General features: G+C 42.2%; 1 protein-coding gene and 1 long non-coding RNA gene across 7 annotated transcripts in view; one reads left to right on the forward strand and one right to left on the reverse strand.

Annotated features, from left to right (window-relative positions):
• Positions 1-7759: 7759 nt before the first annotated feature.
• On the reverse strand, positions 7760-10296 carry LOC144930905 (uncharacterized). The gene is made up of 3 exons (XR_013636377.1): positions 9708-10296; positions 8973-9161; positions 7760-8228 (listed from the first exon to the last, which is right to left on the reverse strand). It is a non-coding gene; the product is annotated as an uncharacterized LOC144930905 (long non-coding RNA).
• Positions 10297-10378: 82 nt separating this feature from the next.
• Positions 10379-22504, forward strand: part of TMPRSS2 (transmembrane serine protease 2) — a 54950-nt gene continuing 42824 nt past the window's right edge. For 3 of the 6 annotated variants that reach the window (XM_073360128.2, XM_073360197.2, XM_073360187.2), the window contains exon 1: positions 10690-11165. The gene's annotated coding sequence lies outside the window, so the exon portion shown is untranslated. Of the gene's footprint in view, positions 10475-10682; positions 11166-17642; positions 17753-22504 lie in introns of those variants that run through there. The other 3 variants (XM_073360158.1, XM_073360178.2, XM_073360149.2) reach the window with 3 other exon arrangements.

A 22504-nucleotide genomic window follows, 5' to 3' on the forward strand; every position in this document is an offset into this window, starting at 1 on the left:
GGGCAAATCTGAGGCTGGGAGTAGGAGAGGAGTTCATAGTCAGGTCCAGGCCAGGGTCAATACCAAGGGTCAGAGTCCAAGTCAAGTTTCAGAGTCTGAGTCAGGAGGCAAAGTCCAAACCAAGCTGATGTCAAGCCAGGAATTCCAGACCAAAGACCATTCATGGTGGCTACAAAAGATCCACACGGTTGCCTGGACACTTCCTGGAATGCCCATTGGGTATATATAGGGCAGGGAGCCAATCAGGAGCCATGAGACTGCTGTCTGTCAAACCCTTAAGGCGGAACTTCCCATGGGCTGTGTCCACAGCCGGTCATGGAAAGTGGAGCACAAATTGGTTACAAGTGCTGCTGTATGGCAGCCTGGAGCTGACTGCTGCCTGGTTGCTCTATAGGCCTGGGTTCTAGATCTCTAAGGCCTTACAAAACAGGCCATTAAGACCGCCAGAGCAGAATGGTTGTGGGGAATAGGGCATGGGTGGCGCGTGAACCATCTGTTGTGGGAGACTAGCCCCTGGCTCCACCCCTTTTGCCCAAGGCCCAGCCAATCCCCCAGCCCCAAGCTGCTAGAGCACCCCCAGTGCTGGAGGGCTGGTTGGGTGGCATGGTCCCAGTGCCTCCAGCCCCAGAGCACTGGGCTGGTGGTGCGACCCTGGTGTCCCCAGCCCCAGTGCCAGGCAGGCAGCGTGGCCCCAGTTTCCTCAGCCCTGGAGTGCCAGGTGTCATGAGCACCGGCCGGAGCCACCCCAAGTTCCAGCTGCAAGCCACTCTACTCCCAGGCAGGGGGAAGAGCGGGAAGCCAGAGGGGTCTGGCGGTGGAGCGTGGGTGGGGCCACACCAGGTTGTTTGGAGATTCTTAGCCTCCCCTGGCCTGTGATACCCACCGCCCATGGAATAGGGCTAGCCATAGATACAAGCAAAGCAGATTGTCATTTGGATCTCTGCATACAGTTCAAGTTCAGTCACTGATAGACTGGCATTATCTTACTCTCTGGCAATTGGCCAAAGTCATGACCATATTACTCATTCCAGAAGAAGAAGTCACCAAGGCTGATAACCTTCATCTTTTCTGCCTGCCTGAGCCCTCACAAATTGTTAGGTTGGCCTTGCTTATTGGTATAAAAACATATCCTATATACTATAATACCACAGGATGGGAACAATACAGTTATGGAAGAGTGAACCCAATTTTATTTCAAACTGGGGGATTATCAACAAAATAGCTAAGTATACACCACTCTTTTATACAAGGTACTTTAACATTTTATATTGCACGAGCCACACAGAACCTAATTTAGCTTTCAGATTGCAGACTGAGTTTGCAGTTAGAAATAGAATTTCAAACTTGAAAACAATGTGGATTTCATCTGTAAACCACTGAGATGCAATAAATACCAATTTTAAGAGAACCACAAAATGCCAACTTTAAGAGTAACTCTTTAAAGTAAAACTGCACTCTAAATGTGAGAAAAACTCTTATCTGTTTCAATGGGGTTAGGATTTCATCTTAGGTGTTTTGTAGAGCCAGTCCAAAATGTGGGAAAATCTGGCATGAAAATTTTGTGAAAAATTTGTCCCATTTTTGTTGGAAATTTTTGAAATGTGAAGTTTATTTTATCAGCGTTAGTGTTTTTATTTTAGAGGGACATACACCATTTCTGCAACTTTTTCAACCAAAGGCTCATCTCAATAATAGACTCTTATTCTTACTCAGAGCTAAAACCAGTGCTTTTGCCAATGACAAGCCCAATTATGTGATATGGTGACTGACAGGTTCAAAGTTGGGTGGTGTGCTCTTTTAATGGTGCATGAGTATTTTTCTCTAGACAGCTAAACACAGTGGTTTGAGAGAACTGTTGAACATGTTGCTTGGTTCTGCTAATTGACCCTCCATTGGCCATACCGGATTTAACTGCAGAACATGCCCTGCTCTGACTTGTGTATATAATGGATCAAGCATGGTGAGTGCCAGAAGGAGGAACAGAAGAATGGACTCCTCCCCTCGGCACAGAAACAAGAGTATAGCAACCGTTCTTCCACCAGTCAAATGAGAGAAATGAAGGCAAGTCCCATTCCTCCAAAGAATATAAGCTGGCCTCTTGATATTTTAATCAGGAGTAAATGATTACAAAATAATACACTGCTGGTATAGTTTTATACTACTTAAACAGCACAATGAGGTGGACATAGTTCCTGGGCAGCTCTGGGGATAAAGATTAATTTGTACTTTTTTTGTGTTTGTACCATTTCCATTGGGATGTGGACAAAGAGAAAATAGTTTGCGCTGGCTAAACACTGGTTTACTTATTGTACAGTGTGTAGTGCACAGTTAAATGTTCTGGTTCCTGCTGATGGCTGTGTGATAAACAGAAGTGTAATTAAAGAGAGAGAATGCTGGCACCAGGAAGTACACATTGTTCCAGTAGCCTGCATCGCAGAGGTTTGGAGAGAACACTAACAGTACATTTGATCAGTATTGGTTCATGTTTGGCAGAATAAAAGAAGTCACATGCAATCCTCTCCACCAGAAAAGAGCATACATTAGCCTGCTACTTACTAGCTCTTGTAACACTGACTATCATGAAATCCTATTTTCCTCCCTATTAAAAGTAGTAAATGCAAGCCCAAAAACATGGGAAACAAACACCAGAGAAGTCCAGGTGCATGCACCACCCAGCAGATAGTGAAAATAAAACAAAGTCTTGAAAGAGACCTAGAAGCAAAATCCACCCTTTCTTTATTCAGTACCCAGGGGCTATAACTCAGTTGAAAATCACAACTATGCCATTACTTGATGTTGGTGCGATTCTATGCTGCTACAATGAGGAACCCATTTTGCATGATCAGGACCAAAATTCTGTTGTTTTAAAGAGACAAGGTGGGTGATGTAATATCTTTCATTGGACCAACTTCTGTTGGTGAGAGAGACAAGCTTTTGATCTTGCACAGAGCTCTTCTTCAGGTCTGGGTAAGGTACTCAGAGTGTCACAGCTAAACACAAGGGAACAAGATGGTTAGAGTATAAGGAGTTAACATGTTGTAAGAGATCATTCAAGGTGAAGTGGGCAATTATCACCTTTCCTGTTATAGGACATAGGAGGGCTAGTTTGTTGATTGTTGTAATTTGCCATAAATCCTATGCCTTTAAGTCCATGATTTTTAGTGTCTAGCAAAGTTATGAATTTAAGCTCTCAAGCTCAGCTTCTGAAAGTGTTCAGGTTTCCTTCAAGGACGAGGACTGATAGGTCAGATATAGAGAGATGGTTTTGTGAAAGGTGTTTGCCCACTGATGGTATGTTGTTTTTGTCTTTTACCATTTTCCTGTGTGAGTTCATTTGAGAGCACAGCAATTGTCTGGTTTCACCCAAATAGTTGTTATTGGGGCATTTATTGCACTGGATGAGGTGCACCACATATTAGGACCCATGGATGTTGAAAGGTGTTTTGTTGGGGGTGTTGATCATTGCAACAGTAGAGATATGGTGCAAGTTTTGCATCTGTTGTTATGGCGGGGTGTGGAAGCGCTTTGAGTTGGTGTGTCCTGGTCTGTGAGGAGCTTGCTTTTGATTATGAGCTTGGTGAAGTTTGTTATCTGAAGGCCAGAAGAGGGGGTTCAGGAAAAATATACTTCAGGATGTGGTCCCCATCAAGTATGGATACCTCATATGTGTTCCAGTGTTGAATGATACGTGACAGTCAGAGTGTGCAGTCAGAGGGATTTTTTTCCTGTATTGAAGCATGTTCTCTTCGGGTATTTGGGTGGCCTGTTCTATGATGTGATCTACTTCTCTGTCAGAGTGTCCTTGTTTGGTGAAGGAGGTCTTAAGTGTGTTAAGGTGCATACTCCAGACTTTCACCTCAGTGCATTGTCTGTAGTATCTGAGTGCCTGGCTGTAGATAGATGTCTTAGTGTGTTTGGGGTAGTTACTGGATCTGTGAAGGTAGGTGTGGTGATCCCTTGGTTTCTTGTATACAGTTGTCTGTAGGGTTCCATTGATGAAGTTGATCATGGTGTCCAGGAAACTGATGCTGGTGTGGTGGGAGTGTTCTAGGGGAAGTTTGATGGATGGGCAGTGGTTATTAAGAAGCTATGGTGGAAATCTATGAGGAAGTTTAGGCCATCTGTCTAGAGGATGAAAATGTCATCGATGTATCTCAGGTATATCATTGCATTTAAAGCAGTGTGCAATTTCACTAAAACATGTTAAGGAATTTCAAGAGGCCGCTCTTAAAATATTTTTTTGCAGTACCAGGAACTTGATCTTATGCTTTGAATATGTTAACTCCACTTATCTCAAAATTGAATTTAATTCAATACATTGTTGCTATGTTAACTTTTGGCTTGTTTCATTTTGTGCTCGTTTGTGCAAAGCTGTAACTGTTTGATATTCAGATATGACTTCATTATAATTTGTCTGGATTTACCTAATGGTCTATATCAGTATTTTGGCTGCAACAAGTCATTAATGATTTACAGTTTTCTGACTTAAGCTGTATGGTGTATCATGGAATTAAAACAATGTCTGATTCTTGATAAATGAACTGTTGTAACTGACGTAGACAGGGGACATAAAAGCTTGAATGATAACAGTATATAGTAAAATATTAAACTACTTTGCACTCTATTAGCATATTCCATTTAAGAATCTCTAAGCTCCTTATAAATATTAATATTAATACTTTGTCTCTGAGGGTGGTAATATTGTGGACTAATTTCGGTTGTTGGGTTTAGTGTGTTGGTGACCTGTGATATACACAAGGTCAGAGTATGGGATCTCGTGGTCCCTGCTGGCATTATAATCTATGATTCTATACATTAAGTATCACAACAACACTGTAGGCAGGGATTATTAACCCCCATTTATGGGTGGGAGACTGATGCATAGAGAAGAGTTGCTCCAAATCATGCAGCAAATCTTTAACAGAACTGGGGGGAAAAACACAATTTCTTGTCATGTTTTAGCAGAAGACCATGCTTTCCTGCCACAAATCATCTCTGGTTATCACATGCAGGTGCACAGTAAAATAATACATCAGTTAAAAAGTCCGGCACTAACCATACTTTGTCAACACTTGATGAAAGAGTGATCCAGAAGGACAATTGGTCCATACGTCTTCTTTCTTCAGTAGAGAAATTACCAATGGAATTCCAAGATTTCATTATTTCTGGATTGGCATTTGATCTCTTTACAAGTTCTAAATGTCTCCCTGCACAAGCTTCAAGCATCTAGAATGATATTTTGATTCCATTGAAATCAGTAAGAGTGTTGCCACTGACTATGCTGGGGCCAGAACTTCAATCCTAGTTTCCACTTGTCAGAAGTTATCCTTATTCAGGAGTTGGTAGTTTTTATTTTATTGGGTTTAATTTTATTTAACTTTTCAGAATATTTGTCTGAGTATGTATCACTGATGCCAGTGAATTTGCTCCCACAGTAATTAATTAGAACTGACAAAATTGCTGTTTTGATTTAGAATAATCAATTAAAATTCCAGTTGCTTTCTTTTATTTAAAACACATTTTAAAAATTCACTTTTCAAATAATATTCAAATATGCACTGACTCTGTATCAGAGGTCAGATTTACCGGTGCATTCCAGTTGCATCATGCCACTCTGACACAAAAGTAGCCATAATTGACCAATTATGCTGGATTTATGGCTGCTTTGCCTTACTGAAGTAGCACAGAGCAGCCAGAGCGTATCAGGGAAAATGGCCCCAAGTATTTGTAAATGTATACGATACATACAAGTTGTTCAATGTTTGTTTTCTTTATAATAAACACCAATATTTTGATTAAGCTTGCAGGCTTTGTTCTGTTCTCAGTTACAACAATGAACACTGAATGTACACTGAATTTCAATGGATGTAAACCAAGGACATTGTTTGAATTTTTATTCAGTCTCGTTTTTCTAGTTTTCGATAACAGATAAGCTGCTCACCGAGGCAGCCTTAGTGGTATGCACATAGAGAAAAGGAAAGGTTGCTTATGATGACTCCTGACAGTATTGTTCCTCCAGGGCAGAGTGAAAGAGAGGAGTTTCACCCCCACCACCCTGTGATATTCTTTGCCTTTGACAATTGAAAGCCTCTAAGTTCTCCAGACTAGTCTTTGGTATAGCTGTGGGCTTTACTTTTGAGAATACCCTTTGGTTTACTTCTATTCTAGTTCTTAAGGAAAAGCTATGGCAAAAAAGTGGTTCTTGTTGCATGATCTGAAAATGGCAAGGTTAGATTCTTCCTGATTTTCTTTGAAGCAGTACTTGGGAGCCTGGGACCTGCTTTTGAGAAGGCTTTACCTCAGGCTCTTTTGAGTCTTAACCTAGACTATGTTAAACATGTGTGCAAATTTCAGCAGTGATGTAAACCGTGGAGTAAGTTACAAGTTGGTTGCAGGTTGATTAGCAAATGAAGCGAGTGGATGTAGGTATTTAGATAATGTAACCTGTTTTGCTTTGATGATCAATGGACATGCAAAATGAACATAATGCGCATGCTAAGAGTATGTTACAAAAAAGACATGAAACAGAAGAGTGTAAGACATAGTAGGATGATGACCTATACTAGCATCTCTGAAAAATCAGGCCACTTGTTTATATCCCTAAATATGAATTTAAGTACCTAATATTTAGTATATATATTTGAAAATATTGGCCTGTATATTTGTAAATAATGGAGACTAAACGGGATGCTGATAATTTAGATTTCACCTATATAAATGAGAGGGAGAGTCTTGGATAGTTACTGTTGCTATGGGTCAGGTATGGTCACCACTTTCCACTCAGGATAAATGTAAAGAAACCATTGTAACCAGGTGGTTGAAACAGTAGCATTCCAAAACACAGGCACATGGAAAAGACGAGTAGATGCTCAGTCATGTGTCCCAAGGGGTTTGGTCTGTTTGTAAGGGACAGATACAGCACACAAGGAGAGACAAACAGAGCACAGAGCGAGAGAGAGAGAATGCCAAGTGGACACAGCCTGGAAGCACAGAAATAGAACCGTGAGATAAAGCGAAGAGAAAACGCTTTTTGGGTACATAGTATTGGCTGGAAAGGCTGCCTTGGTCAACAAACAAAGGAACTGACTCCTTTTTGGTTCCTCCTGCATTTGGGAAAACAGGATTTTGAACATTTCTTGTAAATAAACAAGATTTCATCAAAGGTACCAGCCTTCAGCCTTAATTTCTCCTCCCAACTGGAACAGCCCTAAGGGCCCTGAACTGTGACCAGCCGGTTGGGTCAAAAGGGATAGCAACATATTCTTTGATAGGATACATTCCCCCATTCTAGATATCTGACAAATTGACTGTTACTAGGAATGTTACATTTTTCTTGAAAAACTCTGAGAGAATATGTCCACATCTGACATGCACTCATTTGCCCAGATCCTCAAGTGATGTAAATCGATGGAGCGCCACTAATTTCAGTCGAACTGCATTGAGTCCCTCCAGCTGAGGATCCGGTCCATTACTTGTTCATTCACAAAGCAACATGGACACCAGTTAAAATGTTTAAAGCTGTTCGGTCAAAAATATGTCGTTCCTGGACAGGTCAGACAACACACAGCATTCTTGCTTTTATGCTGTCCCTTCACCTGTTTGTTCTGCCCCCTAAGGTGATTGTACTACTTTGGAAACACTTGTACAGACGCACAGTACATATTTATACAGATATAAAACATAAAGGTATCTTACACCAACAACTACAACAAACGTGTAGTTGTCAAGTAAACTGTCTGGGCAAGCCCAGACTGAGAACTAACTCTTCTTTTTATGTTCAAAAGAAATACTCTTAGGTACAGTTATTAAATACACCTACCCATTTCCAAAATTTTATTTGGGACAATTATTAGAATACGCCTGGTGATTTCCAAATTTCTCTTTTTTAAAAATAATGTGATTAAACTTATAACTGGAGACAATGACAAATGTAAGGGCACGTGGCCCCATAAAGTTTTGAAGAAAAGCAGGGTAAACACAAATTACATTTCTAAATGTAGACAAAACAAGATGTTTTGTTTAAATATAAACTATCAGGCCTTCTTTATGCATCATAAAGAACCCAAAAATGACAAAATCCCATTTTACAGGTCACCTTTAACATGCGTCAGTTTGCTTTGCAGTTTCTTTGGGAGAGGAAAAGGAACAAGAAAATATTGGCAATATGCAGAATGCCATCATGAGCAGCCATCCCACTCCAAATCCATAGGCTGCCTGTGCAGGGCCATCTGTAGTGTTGGGGAAAGGGAACATGTCACAGAACTAGGATTCTAGAGGAATCAGAAAGGGGGAGGGAAAGACATTTTGGCTGTTGGTATAGACTGATCAAATATATTCTTTAAGGTGAAATTTAAGGCCCAAATCCTCTAACTGGATCCACACTGGCAAACATCTGTGCGGATCCATATGATCTCTATTTGGCATCTATATGGGTGCAAGGATCATTCTGAACCTAAGATTTCAAGACACACCTACACTCTTGTTTATTCCACCCCCCCCCCCGACGTTCTTGTCAACTGCTGAAAATGGCCCAACTTGATTATCACTACAAAAGGTCCCTCCGCCCAGCTCACCTGGTGGTAATAGCTCACCTTAAGTAATCACTCTGGTTACAGTGTGTATGGTAACACCCATTGTTTCATGTTCTCTATGTATATAAACCACCCCACTGTATTTTCCACTGAATGCAGCCGATGAAGTGAGCTGTAGCTCACGAAAGCTTATGCTCAAATAAATTGGTTAGTCTCTGAGGTGCCTCAAGTACTCCTTTTCTTTTTGCGAATACAGACTAACACGGCTGCTACTCTGAAACCTACACTCTTGTCACATTCAGACATGTTTTTATACTATTGAGGCAAAATAAATGTGCCCCTTTAAATAAACAGGTGGTGCCAATCATAATTTTAGGGTCCATCTTCCATTCTTTATGTACCCAAAACAGCCAGCCATTTCAAGGAAAGTGGGAAATGTACCTTTGTCATTCTTTTGTTTGACAATTAACAGCGTGCTTGCTTCTATATGCTGTAAATAACAGGACAAGAAACCAGGCTTTTCAACTTGGAGGTCTGTAAAATTCTTCTCTCTCACTGGATAAGGGGTTGCTATGGGAGAACTCTTCAATCTTCCTGGACATTCTATAACAGGCTTGAAAGTAGCTATACCTTGAACAAAAAAACCTTTAGAAACAGACTTCAAAGAGAAAGAACTAAAATTCATTTGCAAAATTAACACCATTAATTTGGGCTTGAATAGGGACTGGGAGTGGCTGGCTCATTAGGGAAGCAGCTTTGCCTCTCTTGGAATTGACACCTCCTCATCTGTTGTTGGGAGTGGACTACATCCACCATGATCAAATTGGCCCTGTCAACACTGGTTCTCCACTTGTGAGGTAAGTCCCTTCTCTTCATGTGTCAGTATATTTATGCCTGTATCTGTAACTTTCACTCCATGCATCTGAAGAAGTGAGGTTTTTTTACCCACAAAAGCTTATGCTCAATTTCAATCCATGCATCTGAAAGAAGTGAGGTTTTTACCCAGGAAAGCTTATGCTCAAATAAATCTGTTAGTCTTTAAGGTGCCACCGGACTCCTTGCTATTTTTAAAAATGACTTAACAGCAAGGAGAGATGTCCAGACTTAAAAAAAAATTATACACTTCAGATAATAAAAAACGAAGCACTTAAGTGTCTTATTAGTAATGTAACTTACTTCTGGAAGGTCATTTAAGGCATAGTTTTCAAGACCGACAGCACCCACATCTAATAGAGGCCATTTTGGACTCTGATTTAAAAGGGTTTAGCACATGATCTCGAAGTCACTCCCAATGATCTATTTGCGAAATTCCTGGGAAGTCAAACTAAGGCCCCGGAGCTGCGGGAGGTGGCAAATAGCATGTTGTAATGCACTTAACATATGCTAATGCAAATGACAGAATAATGTCTAGAGGAACTAGAAACAAATACATTTCCCGGGGCAGGTAAATTACTGAACTTTAGAAGGAAGACAGGTAAAAAAGGAGTGACCTGCCTCCATATCCTCCCTCAGGTGCGAGGCGAGCCCATGAACGATCATTGTCCTTTCCAAATGCAAAGGGCAGCCCATTAAAAGCAAAGGGCGGAGAAGGTGAGGTGTCAGGAAGAGGTCCGTTCTTTCCTGGGATGAGTGCGCTTTGCAAACCGCCCGGGGGAGGAAGAAGTAGCTACACGTGGTTTCTCGCTAGGCGCGGTCCCAGTCACAGGGCCCCCTGCTGCCCCCGGCAGGGTTCCTGGTGAAGAGGACCCCAGCCGCTCCCCCAACTCAGCCCCCTCCTGCCTTCTCGGGGAGGAACCCCTGAGCTCCCACTCGCCTGCAGAGGGCTACACCCTGCACCAGTCCGCAGGGATTTAAATCACCGGTGCAGTGGGGCTGTAACAGGAGCTGGGCTAAGCCGAAACGCAAACACCTGCACAGCCCAGAGAAGGGAGCCACAACGCCAGGTGTGTTTCTGCAATCGCACCAAGTCCGCATTTCGCTTCCGCCGTCGAGACGCCTCGCCTCGCCTCGCCACCCCCCTTTGAACGATCTCGCCTCAAGACCCTCCCCTTCCACCCCACAGCAAGGGGGGCGCGTTATGAACCACCGGCCTTAACACCCGCCCGCCCCCTCCACGGCAGCAGCCCGGGCCCCCTTGGCGGGAGATCTGGCTGGGCCAGCCCCCAGGGAGCGACTGTCTGGTTTTCACGCCCCGGGGAAGAGCTGACTGGTGCCCGCCGCCTGGCAGGCTACAGCCCCTGGACGCCCTGTCTCCCGCCCCCTCCCCGAGCGCTTTGTGGCAGCCGAGCCTGGAATCCCGCCCGCCCGGGCGGCCCAGCGAGCTCCGGCGGCCACCAGGCTCCCGCCAGCGCCCGGGGAGGGGAGGGGAAAGGTGAAGGGGAGGGCAGTGACTTTGCACCACGCCGCCACCTGCCCCTTTGCCAGCCGCTCCCTCTCCCCCCCGCCAGGCTCCTCCCCGCCCGCGGCCGCCGCCGCTCCGTGACTTTCCCGGCGCGGGGCAGGGGGAGCAGCAGCGGCGTCAGCGGGGCAAACTCCACGGCTCGCCCGGCAGCGGCACCGCTCTGCCGGGACCAGGGGAATCCCGCCCCACCGCGGGTTAGAGCAACGCGGGAGGCTTCCCCGCTGCGGCAGGCGGTGAGGGGGTTGCGGTGGCGCGCGTGTGTGTGTGTGTGTGTGTGTGGGGGGGGGGGGGCTCGTTGACCCCGCCTGCAGCCAGCGGCGACTCGTGTGTGTCCTTGGCAGCTGTCTTTGGAAACTCGCTTTCAACTTCTTGGCTGGGCCGAAGGCAGCGCCTCGGGTGGCCCCGGCGGCTTGTGCCAACGCCGAGATCCCAGCCCTGGAATCACACGCCGGCTGCGCTCGGTAGGGGCTGGAGCAGGTTCGTCCCTTGGCTGTGATCGTGGGGGCGGGCGATCGGCACGGAGTGTAGTTACTGGGTGGTTAGGTATTGCTGAAAAATAGCCCTTTCCATATGCAGGTAACCATTCAGGAGCCCTGGCTCCCCCTGGGAGTTTGTGGAACAGTAGATGTTGCCTTTCCAAAGGGATCTTTTGATGCCCCCTCTGGTCCCCCTTATACGACAGCTGGTGCTTCATAAATAACCCATCCTTCATGCCAGGCAGGTGTCTCAGAAAGAGGTGTCATTCGACGAGGATGGGATGGCTTTTGTTTCTAGGATCATGTAAGCAAGAAGGAAATGAGATTGTTGTTACCTGCCTTGTCTTAGCTGTTTGAAATTTGGCGGCTTTAGGCTCATCTTGATGTTCTCGGGGAATACAGATCTGATGTGAATGTAGAACTGGGTGCTAGGACCTCTTGAATTTTGCAACAAACTTGCTACCTGCTACTGGGGATTCATGTGTCTGCTCTGTGCCTTGGTTTCCCCATTGGTAAAATGTGGATAATGGACATTTTCCTTACGGGGGTGTTGTGAGCCTTTACTTGGCAAAACACATTGAGGTCCTTGGATGGAAAGCATTATGTAGTGCAAAATATTAAATGTGCATCCTGATTACTGTATATAATGTATACAATAGTAGTGTCATTGGTAGATATGGTGTCTTAAAGGCAAAAAAGACACTTCCTTATATTGTAATCATTTCAGAGGAACATCTAATTTATGAAATTGTGCAAATAGTCTTTATGCATGTGAGTAGCTCATTGGTTTCAGTGGGGCTACTAGCGAGTGTGACTCAAATGAGTAAGGATTGAAGCATTAGGGCCTAAATTGCTTAGACACCCACCACTGTATGCCCTTGCCCACCACACACATCTCTTGGGTACCACAGTGGTTGTTGAGCATAATACACAACCCTGGATAAATACATTTTTCCATCCTCTGCCCCACAGTAGATAAGAGGAATGGGAAAGCCTGAGTGAATACTGTAGATGGAATAATAGAGTACTTTGATATCCCTGGAAAAAAAGGCCACTAGTGCTCTGCAAACAGTAAATTAAACCTCCTAATACCTCCTGAGTAAATATCCACCTTTCACAGTTTGTGGGGGAGGGGAACTAAGGCACTGAGAGATTGAGCAATTTGTCCAAGGTCACACTGAATGGCTGTCAGAGGTGAGACTAGCTCAGAATTCTTTACTAGTCCTGTACTCTTATAATTCAATATCAACATATTTTTATATATTCTTACAAAAGACCCCATTTCTGGGTACATATTTCATGCATTTTCAACTAAATTCATATAAAGTAACTCTTCCCAACCCCAAACTATCTCTTCTTCCCCCCCAGCCCAATTTAAAAAAGGATTCTGGGGGTGAAATTTTTGACCCCTTTGAAGTCAATAGCAAAACTTTCATTGACCTTAATAGGGCCTGGATTCACCCCAGGGTTTTTCAGCAGTAGACCAAAGAGAGACAAGTATAGTCTGACTTAATTCCTTTAAATATCCAGTTTTTAATATCTCTTATTTACTAAGTGCTAACAATGTCACTGGCTCTGTAGAAAGCATTAAATTACAAAAAGAAAAGGAGTACTTGTGGCACCTTAGAGACTAACCAATTTATCTGAGCATGAGCTTTTGTGAGCTACAGCTCACTTCATCGGATGAAGTTCCGATGAAGTGAGCTGTAGCTCACAAAAGCTCATGCTCAGATAAATTGGTTAGTCTCTAAGGTGCCACAAGTACTCCTTTTCTTTTTGCGAATACAGACTAACACAGCTGTTACTCTGAAACCTGTCATTAAATTACAGTCCCTCCTTTGCAAGCTTCTATTCTAAAAGACCCAGAGGAAACACCAGCACAGATTGGGAAACTCAGAGGTGGGAGCAACTTTGAATTTTGATTTCAGTGGTTTGTTACTTCAGATGAGCATCACAAAAGAAATGATGCTGTAGAGGTAGATGGATGAAGACAGGGAATTTGCTATAATCATTGCCGTTATACAAATGTGTGTGGGACACGGAGGAAAAACATAATAAATTCAAATTAGGCTGGGCTAAAACAAATAAAAGCTGAGAAATACAAATTAAGGCTTGACTAAAGTAAACACAGGCTGAGAAATTTAACCTTTAATTTGACACCCAGGAAAGACAAAAGTGTCAGTATAATTTTAAAAACTATTAATATAGTTCAAATATAGTACAGTAGTGCTACCAGGAAATCCCCCACCAACTTTAAATAGCAGGTTGGGTGTTGGCCAAGGTAACTTTTTGGAGACACCCACTATCTTTAAGGTCCCAATCCTTCAAGCTGATGCTCGTGGATGAGCCCCTACTCCCATGCACTGTTCCAGTAAAGTCAATGGATGACATATAGATGCAGGGGTCTGTACATGCAGTGCAAGTTGCAGGATCAAGGAAATAAATTAGACACTTGTGGCAGCATAACTAATCATAAATAGAGAGGAGCACATTTATTTTGATTTAGTCTATTTTCTGGTCCTATAATATGCACTAGTAAATGAAAATTACTGATCACTTATTTATTGAATGTATTCAAATATTCTTGATTTTTTTTTCCACTTCCCGTTTCTGGATTCCTTGTTTGCACTTGTAGTGGAAGGCCAGTTGAGTCAGGGCTTTGGAGCGGAGCCTGGAGCTGGAGCACGGAGCAGCTCCAGAGCAGCGGAGCTGCAGGTTTTTGCCTGGAGCTGGAGCACAGCTCCAAAGCCCTGAATTGAGTTGCATGGTATTGTTTCTGTTCCCTACCAGAATTAGCACACAAGTACTTCTGGCATGAACACTGGCTGATGTGTGTGGTGGGTTGCTTTTTTGCTTAAATTGGATGTTTAACTAGACTTTGCTACTGCCCTATGGCTCTCCAGTTCCTCTCTGTGGCACTTAGTATGAAGGGGGCAGAGTTCTGGTAATGTACATGTGCAATATAAATAGAACCATTTCTGTTTTTCTTTAAACCATATTTTAAGTACCATATGCAGAATAATTCAGCAGTTTAATGCAGTCCCAGAAAATACTCTGGTCTGAAACAATCAAGGAACACAGAAGCATTTACATTTTATCAGTGGTGTGAGTCTTCTGTCCAGATACTAGAGCTGGGTGGGAAATAGTTTTCCTATCCTGAAAAAGTTGTTGAGACTCTGAAATTCTTTGTACTGAATTAGGACAAAGAATTTCAATCTTGAACATTTTTGTGAACAGAAAATCCCCTACCCCTCCCCAAATTTGGTTTGTGTTTATCAACATATTTCATAAGGTACCTGTTCCCTACCAAACACTAGGTGGGTGAGGTAATATCTTTTATCAGACCAACTTCTGATGGTGAGAGAGAAAAGCTTTCCAGCTTACACAGAGCTCTTCTTCAGGGCTGGGAAATGAATTCAGAGGGTCACAGCTAAATACGAGATGGAACAGATTGTTTAGCATAAATAGTTAACACATATTTCAAGGGACCATTTAAGATGAAAGGTTTCAGAGGAACAGCCGTGTTAGTCTGTATTCGCAAAAAGAAAAGGAGTACTTGTGGCACCTTAGAGACTAACCAATTTATTTGAGCATGAGCTTTCGTGAGCTACAGCTCACTCACGAAAGCTCATGCTCAAATAAATTGGTTAGTCTCTAAGGTGCCACAAGTACTCCTTTTCTTTTTCCATTTAAGATGAAGTGGCCCATTAACACCCTGCCAGTCACAGGGAGGAAAGGGGAGGGGAAAGCATTTGAGGGGAGGGTTGTTAGTGGGTTTCAAATTGTTGTAATAAGACATAAATCCGGTGTCCAGTCCATGATTTTTAGTGTCTAGCAAAGTTATTAATTTAACCTCCCAGGCTCGTCTTTTGAAAGTGTTGTGCAGATTTCCTTTTCGAATGAGGACTGATAGGTCAGATATAGATAGATCGCTTTGTGAAAAGTGTTCAGTTGCAGATGATGTGGTGATTTTGTCTTATATAGTTTTTATTTTTTCTGAGAGCATAGTGGTGGTTTTGTTTCACCCACATAGTTGCTGTTGGGGCATTTAGTGCACTGGATGAGGTACACAACATGTTGAGATAGACAGGTATCTGACCCCTGGATCTTGAAAGGTGTGGTATAGGAGGGGGTATTGACCATTGTAGCAGTGGAGATATGTCTGCAGGTTTTGCATCTCTTTTTCTGGTAGGGTCTGGTACTGCTTTGAGTTGGTGTGCCCTGCTTGTGAAGAGTTTGCTTCTGATTATGAGCCTGGAGAGGTTGAGGGGTTGTTTGAAGGCCTGAAGAGGGGGTTTAGGAAAGATTTATTTCAGAATGCGTTCAGGCACTGTAACAGAAGCATTTCTTAATACTTCCCTGATAAAATGAAAGATGTCAATATTTTGATGAACATATAGTGCAGGAGCTCAAAAGAGCACAGATGATCCAATTAGACCCTTTCTTTTAAAAGTAATCAGAATTGGAATATTTCAACAATTTTATTACACTTGTGTGTAAATCATGACATTATTAATTTGACTAATGCAAAATGCTATTGCTTCTTAAGTAGGGATATTGGCCTTGCTCCATGTATCTTGCCTATGCAATAAGGACTGAAGGATTGGGGGATGTGTGAAAAGATCACACAAAGTGAACCTGTAAAACAATTCCTTTCCCTGTTGTTTTCTCCTTTTCCACTCAGCTAAAATTCTTCAGTAATCTTGTTTACATATACACTGTTGAAAACTTGTTGGGGGTCCCAATTGAATGATGGGTTTCAGAGTAGCAGCCGTGTTAGTCTGTATCCGCAAAAAGAACAGGAGTACTTGTGGGACCTTAGAGACTAACAAATTTATTTGAGCATAAGCTTTCGTGGGCTACAGCCCACTTCACTGGATGCATAGAATGGAACATATAGTAAGAAGTTTTTATATATACAGAGAACATGAAAAGGTGGAGTAAGAGGTTAATTAATTAAGATGAGCTATTATCAGCTGGAGAGAAAAACTTTTGTAGTGATAATCAAAATGGCCCATTTAGACAGTTGACAAGAAGGTGTGAGGATACTTAACATGGGGAAATAGATTCAATATTTGTAATGACCCAGCCACTCCCAGTCTCTATTCACACCCAAGTTAATGGTATCTAATTTGCATATTAATTCAAGCTCAGCAGTTTCTCATTGGAGTCTGTTTTTGAAGCTTTTCTGTTGCAAAATTGCCACCTTTAAATCTGTTACTGAGTGGCCAGAGAGGTTGAAGTGTTTTCCTACTGGTTTTTGAATGTTATGATTCCAGATGTCAGATTTGTGTCCATTTATACTTTTGTGTAGAGACTGTCTGGTTTGGCCAATGTACAATGATGGTAACTGATAAAAGGTGGGGGAGGATTTGCGGTACTCATAACAAAAGGGCTATAAAGTATAGTGTATCATTTTTAAAGACAAAATTTTGCAATGGAATTGTACTATTGCTTACTGTGTGAATTTGGGCAAGCCTCTTTAATCTTTCTATGCTCCAGTTCTCCATCTGCAAAATGGGAATTATATTCTTTCTCCCATGCTTTGTCTGTCTTGTGTATTTAAATTTTAACTTTTTGGGGCAGGGACTCTCCTATGTATATGTAGTGTCTAGCACAACGGGGTCAGGATCTCACCTGGGTCTATTGGAGTTACTGAATTACAAATAATAGTGTGGAGGTTTTAATATACTGCAAGTGTACCTTTCTAAGGCCATGTCTACACTACCAGTTATGTTGGTAAAACTTATGTTGCCCAAGGGTGTGAATATTCCACCCCCCGGAGCAACATAAATTACACTGGCATAAGTGGCAGTGTGCACAGCAGGAGAGTTTCTCCAGCTGATGTAGCTACCGCCGCTCGCTCGTCAGCAGTCGTTTAATTGTGCTGACAGGAGAACTCTCTTCCATTTGCATAGAGTGGCTACACAAGAGATCTTACAGTGGCACTGCTGCATTGGTACAGCTTTGCCACTGTAAGATCTCTAATGTAGATATAGCCTAAGTAACCATTCTTTGGTAACTTGGGAGTTTTTCTACCTGTAACGTAATGTGTTTTTTATTGTGTATTTTGTTTAGCCATGACTATTGATCAGGACCATGATTTTGCATCATTTACAGTTTAGTGTGTTTGTGTTTTACTTTCTTCCTTGTCTTTTATCCTTCCTCATCAAAGTGTTTGCTCTGACGTAGCTTGACCTATAAATAACTGGTCTGATTTATTTACTGCTGATTCGTATCTCAGAAACTGGGCAAACAGCTAATAAGATTGCTAAAAACGTATAGTGAGTACAAAGGTGGAGGACATATGCTGTCATCATGAAGCTGGAGATGTCTAGACTAAGGTGAGTGAGTTTGCTTAAATTAGGCTTCTGAAAGTACTAGCATAGTACTGGTTTCCATACATGTTGTGTTGCTGTCAAAACTAGTGCTGTCTTTCCTTTTAGGTTATGTCTACACTACCACTTATGTCGGTATAGTTTGTCGCCCAGTGGTGTGAAAAAGCCACCTTCCTGAGCGACATAAGTCACACCGACCTAAGTGCTGGTGTGGACAGCGCTATGTACTGGTGGGAGAGCTTCCCACACCAACATACGCCAGCCTCCACGAGTGGTGATAGCTATGTCAGCTTAGAGCGGCTACATAAAGAGCTTACAGCTGCGCTGCTGTAAACTCTCTAGTCTAGTGTAGCCATAGCTGATTAGAGTCTGAGGAAACTAATGTAATTAATAATAGGACTTTTTGTTTCCAAAGCTCTGTACAACTATAAAGTAATTCAGAACACTGTGTATGGCTTGTAAGCATTATTGCCGTTTTCCAGATGGGGAACCGGAGACAGAAAGATATTTCTTACTGTCAAGCTTTGAGGAAGTCATTAGCAGAGCTGAGATTAAAAATCAGGATTTCCTGATCCCCAATTCCTTCCTCTAGAAATTGTTTACTTGTTTTAGTAATAGAGTAAAGGCTCCTAACTAGTGGGACATTTGGAGACATTATGGTGTGAGAGGTCTTTCTTACAGTGTGCAATAAGCTTTCAAATACCACACAGTGATTTCAAATATGAAAAAGCTACTAAATTTAGGAGCAAACTAACAGTGATCAATTACTTTAAATATTTGAACAATGACCTGTCTTTTGTTCTACTTTTAGTTTTAGCTACAGATATATGTTTCAGTCGTGACTGATTAGAACAAACAAACAGGGATTTGATGTCCTCGTTCCTTAAATATTTGTCTCAATTTCAAATGAGGAGACTGGGAGGAAATGGCTGATTTTGTTTACTGTATTTTTTGAGGTGCAAAATTTATTGTAAAACTAAATTAAGATATTGGTAGCTTTGACACTGAGTAGCTTCAGGCTTCCCATAGGGTGAAATCAGATGGCTAGAATCTTTTTGAGGAATTTTCCCCAATTCCTTAAGAACATTATTGAGGCACTGCATTTTATGTGTTAAACATTAGAACCATTAAAAATGCCATATTAGTAACTGTACTGTAAAAATGCAAATGCAACAGGACTTGAGCGTCCCTTTCTCCGGGTCTGTGATTGGTGGATATTGTCAGTGTCTATGCTGGGTGTTCAGGGCTAAAATTCCACCTTTGTTATTGCACAGTGTTTTGCCAGCTACCTAGGGTAGCAAGTTATAGCCGTGACTAAAGGGATGCTGGGAAGGCTGATGGCTCAGATTTAACATATAAGATATAATAGGGATATGTCTAATGCCCAATTAGTTGTGGAAAATTTATCTACTGCTCTAAAATAAGCTTTGCAGCATCCTCTGCCTGGCAATCCTATGATAACAAGCACAATTGCACGTATGTGACATTCTTCTACTCTGGAGGAAGTGCCTGGGGGAGAAACTGTGGGAGAAGGAGGTAAGAGAGGTGCCAGTGAAAATATTTAAAAAAACCCCATGCTTTCAAAATTCTTTCTGGTGACTTCTAGTATGTTGGTTATTCAAACATTTTTATTATTGTGATTCACAGTTTTGTTTCTGACGGTTGTGAGGTCATCTGAGTAAAAAGTTCTGAATTGTGTGTCATGATCAACTCTTTGCATAGGCAAGGAACTACCCAATAACAACCTACACTTTCATAGGTTGTTATTTTAATAGTCTCTATTAAAGGATCTAGCTGTTTCTAATAGCAAGGAACAGTTATGCGGCCTTCCCCCTCCCACCTTTTTAATAAGCTATATCTTGTATATGCACTGAAAATAAACCCTGTACTTTTGCATAAGGCTTTTGGAAAGTTTCTGGTTCAGTCATAGCAATTTTTATTTACACAAACATTTCTGATTCATGCTTTGAAATATTCTCTTACTGGTTTTATTTACACTATGAACTGGCAGGCCTGCAAGCTGACAAAACATCTTCCAAACTGAACAAAAACAGATTTTGGACTGACCATATAGTTACAATATCATAATTAATTTGATCTATCGCTTTAATGGAAATTTTGATAGGCAGAAAACTATAAATGTGCCCAATATGCAGGTAAAACCATCTTTGGACAGCCCAAGCTAAGGAATGTCCAGTATTTTACCTTGGATGGCCGGTCTTGAAGATAAACCTAGAGTGCTTCAGGAAGTGTTGCTGGTGGTCTCCCAAAGGGCTTCATTCTTCCCTGTAAACCAGTTATCAGCTAATGGTGCAGCATTTCGAGGTCATCAGATATTCCAGGGCACTGTTCCTGAGCGTGGGTGTAGGGCAGAGGAAAAGAGTTCTAAGAGGGCACCTGGTAAGGTGACCACTCCAACTTCCATAAAGTCAGTGGGAGTTTTTCTGTTAACTTCAATGATTATTGGAACAGGAGTACTTGTGGCACCTTAGAGACTAACAAATTTATTTGAGCATAAGCTTTCGTGGGCTACAGCCCACATCATTGGATGCATAGAAAGGAACATATAATAAAAGATATATAAGATATAGTACATATAGTAAGAAGATATATGTGTGTGTGTGAACACAGAGAACATGAAAAGGTGGAGTAAGAGGGTAATAAGATGAGCTATCATCAGCAGGGGAAAAAAACTTTTGTAGTGATAATCAAGATGGCCCATTTAGACAGTTGATGAGGGTGTGAGGATACTTAACATTGGGAAATAGATTCAATATTTGTAATGATCCAGTCTCTATTCAAACCCAAGTTAATGGTATCTAATTTGCATATTAATTCAAGCTCAGCAGTTTCTCATTGGAGTCTGTTTTTGAAGCTTTTCTGTTGCAAAATTGCTACCTTTACATCTGGTACTGAGTGGCCAGAGAGGTTGAAGTGTTCTCCTACTGGTTTTTAAATGTTATGATTCCTGATGTCAGATTTGTGTCCATTTACTCTTTTGCGTAGAGATGGTCCAGTTTGGCCAATGTACATGGCAGAGGGGCATTGCTGGCACATGATGGTATATATCACATTGGTAGATGTGCAGGTGAACGAGCCCTTGATGGCACGGCTAATGTGATTAGGTCCTATGAGGGTGTCACTTGAACAGATATGGGGACAGAGTTGGCATCCGGCTTTGTTGCAAGGATAAGCTCCTGGTTTAGTGTTTTTGTTGTGTGGTATGTGGTTGCTGGAGAGTATTTGCTTCAGGTCTGTAAGTGAGGATTGGTCTGTCTCCCAAGATCTGTGATAATGAGGGATCGTTTTTCAGGATAGGCTGTAGATCTTTGATGATGCACTGGAGAGGTTTTAGTTGGGGGCTGAAGGTGACAGCTAGTGGTGTTCTGTTATTTTCTTTGTTGGGCCTGTCCTATAATAGCTAACACAAACTGGTAATTGGTATTGGTAATTCTGGTGCAAAAGCCAGTGACTGACGAGGCACTATAACTTCATCCCTTTCTGCAAACACAGGAGGAAATAGTTCGTGAAATAACAAAGGATAAAGTGGGTATGAGAAACTTACTTTAAAAATTCCTAGCAGTATCTTACGCTATGGAGAGTGAAAATGCCTGGTGCTTTTTGTAGTGGCAGCATTTGGCCTGGTCAACCTTACAAATTTGGGTTGACATAGTTACAGCACTTGGGGTGTTAAAAATCCACACCCCGAGCACTATGCTGACCTAATTCTTGCTGTAGGGGCAGCTAAGCTGACAGAAGAATGCTTCTGTTGGCCTAGCTAATATTGCTTAGGGAGATGAAGTTTACTACTGTGTTGGAAAAACATCTTCTATTGCTGGTTTCAGAGTAACAGCCGTGTTAGTCTGTATTCGCAAAAAGAAAAGGAGTACTTGTGGCACCTTAGAGACTAACCAATTTATTTGAGCATGAGCTTTCGTGAGCTACAGCTCACTTCATGTCTGTAATCGCGTGACCAGAGAGATTGAAGTTGTCACGGTTCCTCCCCCACTCTGAACTCTAGGGTACAGATGTGGGGACCTGCATGAAAAACCTCCTAAGCTTATCTTTACCAGCTTAGGTCAAAACTTCCCCAAGGTACAAAATATTACCCCCGTTATCCTTGGACTGGCCGCTACCACCACCAAACTAATACTGGTTACTGGGGAAGAGCTGTTTGGACGCGTCCTTCCCCCCAAAATACTTCCCAAAACCTTGCACCCCACTTCCTGGACAAGGTTTGGTAAAAAGCCTCACCAATTTGCATAGGTGACCACAGACCCAAACCCTTGGATCTGAAAACAATGAAAAAGCATTCAGTGTTTTACAAGAAGACTTTTAATAAAAAATAGAAGTAAATAGAAATAAAGAAATCCCCCCTGTAAAATCAGGATGGTAGATATCTTACAGGGTAATTAGATTCAAAAACATAGAGAACCCCTCTAGGCAAAACCTTAAGTTACAAAAAAGATACACAGACAGAAATAGTTATTCTATTCAGCACAATTCTTTTCTCAGCCATTTAAAGAAATCATAATCTAACACATACCTAGCTAGATTACTTACTAAAAGTTCTAAGACTCCATTCCTGTTCTGTCCCGGGCCAAGACGACTACAGACAGACACAGACCCTTTGTTTCTCTCCCTCCTCCCAGCTTTTGAAAGTATCTTGTCTCCTCATTGGTCATTTTGGTCAGGTGCCAGCGAGGTTACCTTTAGCTTCTTAACCCTTTACAGGTGAGAGGAGCTTTCCCCTGGCCA

The sequence above is a fragment of the Lepidochelys kempii genome, chromosome 1 (genome assembly GCF_965140285.1).
Source record: "Lepidochelys kempii isolate rLepKem1 chromosome 1, rLepKem1.hap1, whole genome shotgun sequence".
NCBI classification, from domain to species: Eukaryota; Metazoa; Chordata; order Testudines; family Cheloniidae; genus Lepidochelys; species Lepidochelys kempii.